Consider the following 3,516-nt stretch of genomic DNA (forward strand, 5'->3'; position numbering starts at 1 on the left):
AAACTACAGACCAACAGGAAAACAGGAAAAGGTTCTGGGAAGTAAGCAGTATCCAGATGGATATTTCATCAGGGAAACAGCCGTCAGTGTCTCCGGCACTTTTCACGTGTGTGTGTCTTAGGTGTGCCCCCACCCCCCCCAACACCCTCCCCACATCTCTCCCTTTCTAAAGTGAATGCTCTGAGAGGTGGCAAGAGAACTTGGGACTTGGATTCAAATGACTGGATCTTCATCAGACCATTCCACGTGTATGCTGGATAACAAGAGGGTGTTTTGTTGTTGTTGTTTGCTGTGGTCTTCTCAGTTTCGCCATTTCTGAAGGGGGCGATAATACTTCTCCTAGACAGGGTCAGTCTGTGCATCGAGTCTGTTGCTTGTCTGCTTTTCCTACTTCCTTGTCTCCCTGAGGAGCGATCCCACCTTCTTTGATGTGACATTAAAACCTTCATCCGATCGGATCCCTTCTTTCCCAGTGTTTTCTCAAATTAGGGTATTTGGTGACCTGAAGATGGCATGTTCCTTTCCCTGTTTCCTCACAGCCCTCATTTATTTCTACACTTAATTTGCTCTGTCTGAACAGCCCTTTTCTCCATTATCTGGGAGGTCAACTTCTCTTAGTTGGTAACTCAGTTCTACTCTCGTGGTGAAACTTTCCCTTGTTCCATGAGCCTAGTCTGTTGCTCTGTTTTTGCTAATCCGTCTTGTCTGTGTGCCTTTAACAGAGAAAGCATAATTGTTTATGTATCTGTCTTCTGTGCAGGACTGAGTTTCTGAGTTATAAATCTGTTTTCTCTGTGAGCAAACCAAGAACTGTCCCATAACAAGCGACGAGCCAATAGACCTTGAGGGGGCAGCCGATAGCGTTGATGACACTGTAACTCCACTCTAGGGGAGCGGACAATGGAATTGTTCGTAAACAGATATACTGACTATTCTAAGATGCAGCAAAATAAACAAACAAATAAATAAGGGTTCCTGGGGTGAGGGTGGGGGCGGGGCGAGGATAAAGGGGAGCTGTTATTAAGGACTTCAAGAAGAAAGAAAATATTTTGAAACTGACAGTCATAGCAATTGTACAATACTGCTTGATGTGATTGAACTATGGAATGTTATGATATCTGTAAGAGCTTCCAATAAATGTGTGTGTGTGTAACATATAACTATATATACTGAGTAAATCAATGTCGTTTCAGGAGTTTGGAGGGAAAACATTTCTGATGAAGTATTAGGAAGTAGCAGAAAGACTGAAAATAGGGATATCTGAGTTTTTGATCTTGCCTTTCATGCCAGCAAGTCATTCCATCCCTCTGGATCTTGGTTTTCTCATCATAAAACAAGACAATAAGGGCAGAAGGTTTCTAAGTTCCCTCTTAATTCAAGTATCTTCTGACCATCCTTTTGTTGTGAAATAGCCGAGAATCTAGCTCTTTGGCCAAGGGAATCATATCTGAAGGCATTTATAGATAATCACAAAATAAGAGCAAGGTCCAGATAGATCCCAGTAGAGTGGAGAGAATGTTGTGTTAGACAGGAAAGTCTAGAGGATAAGTCTTGCCTCTACTACTTCCTAACAGCTGTGGGATCTTTCAAAGACAACCATTACTCTTCGGGGATCTTCATTTTCTGCATTTGTAACTTGGGGAAAAGAAAGTCTAACAAAGTGCTTATCAAAATTAAATTGGGACTATATTTTCAAATTTTACTGTACTTTAACAAGCTCTGGAGGTTAAGTGCTAGGTTGCTAACCAAAAGGTCAGCACTTCCAATCCACTGGTTTCTTGGTGGGAGAAACATGTGGTAGTCTGCTTCTATGAAGATTTATTGTGATGTTTTGCACAGACCACTGTCTCCCTTTACCCACTTTTCTGTTGTCTGTCCCCCTGAGAAGGGGTTATATGTGGATCATTGTGATGGTCCTCCCCCCCCCCCACCTTACTCTTACACTCCTGGTATTGCTACTCTCATATTGATCCTGACGGGTTTATCTGTCCTGGATTCCCTGTCTTGTGAGCTCTTATCTGTACTATGTATATGATCTGGTCTAGCTGGATTTGTAAGGTAGAATTGGGATCATGATAGAGGGGGAAAGGGAGAGTAAGCATTAAAGAACTAGAGGAAAGGTGTGTGTTTCATCGGTACTATACTGAATCCTGGCTGCCTTGTCTCTTCCTTGTGACCTTTCTGTAAATGGAATGTCCAGTTGTCTATAGATGGGTTTTGGGTCTCCACTCAACCCTCCCCCACATTCACATAGATATGATTTTTTGTTCTGGGTCTTTGATGCCTCATACCTCATCCCATCAACACCTCATGATCACACAGGCTGGTGTGCTTCTTCCATGTGGGGTTTGTTGCTTCTCAGCTAGATGGCTGCTTATTTATCTTCAAGCATTTAAGACCCCAGATGCCATATATTTTGATGCCAGGCACCATCAGCTTTCTTCACCACATTTGCTCATGCATCCATTTTGTCTTCAACGATCTTGTTGGGAAGGTGAACATCACAGAATGCTAGGTTATTAGAACAAAGTGTTCTTGCATTGAGGGAGTACTTGCTTAGGAGTCCAATGTCCATCTGCTACCTTAATACTAAACCTATAAATATATACACATAGATCTATTTCCCTATTGTTATATATAAATATATTTACATATGTACATGCCTGTATTTGGGCCTTTGTAAATATCTTTTGCCTCTATAAATGTATTTACTCTATTCCCTTTTACTTTCCTCTTGTCCCACTATCCTATTCACCCTTCATTAGGGTTTCAGTAAATCTTCTCGGCTATATTGCCCTTGATCAAGTCCCACCAGGCATCCTATGACCTCCTCCCCATCGATTTTAGATCACTTGTTGTTCTCTTGTCCCTGGGTTTGTTGACACCCCCCCCCATCCTTTCCCCCGCCCCCCACTCTCTCATTTCCTCTCAGAACCAGAACTGTCAGTCCTGTTGTTTTCTCCTCCAGATTATTTATCCCATCCATCTTATCTAGATAGACCAGCAGAGATAATAATAAATACAAAAATAAGACAAAGCAAAACAAAACAACAAAAGAAAACAAAACAACCACCAACAAAAAACACCCACCAATGACCAAAAAAAGAAGAGCTTATAAATAGTTCCAGGTCTGCTTGTTGACCTTTAGGAGTGTTTTCCAGCTGAGTCTGATAGAGTGCCATGCCCTGGCCCCAAAGTCTATTTTTGGTGTTCCCCCCCCACTACATTGTTTTACTCCCCTTGCTGCTCTGTTGCAAGCCCTTAGTGTTTTGCCCCCATGTAGTAGGGTCAGATAGGGCACAATTCCTGCACTGTCTCCAGTGTTGTCCTCCATAGCACTATGGGTCAGTGACGGACTTGTGTCTCCAGGTGGGGCTGACTCTATGGTCCTCTTGTGCATTTGCTTCTCTGAAGAGGAATATCGTGCTAGGGGGTTGGTGGTCCAGGATGTGTTCCATTCTCTCTCCTTCCCTCTTTGTTTGTTCCTGTGTGCTCTGATCAGACGTACACCTCTTC

Source organism: Echinops telfairi, unplaced genomic scaffold (assembly GCF_000313985.2).
Source record: "Echinops telfairi isolate 266 unplaced genomic scaffold, ASM31398v2 ScPeMD7_443;HRSCAF=831, whole genome shotgun sequence".
NCBI classification, from domain to species: Eukaryota; Metazoa; Chordata; class Mammalia; order Afrosoricida; family Tenrecidae; genus Echinops; species Echinops telfairi.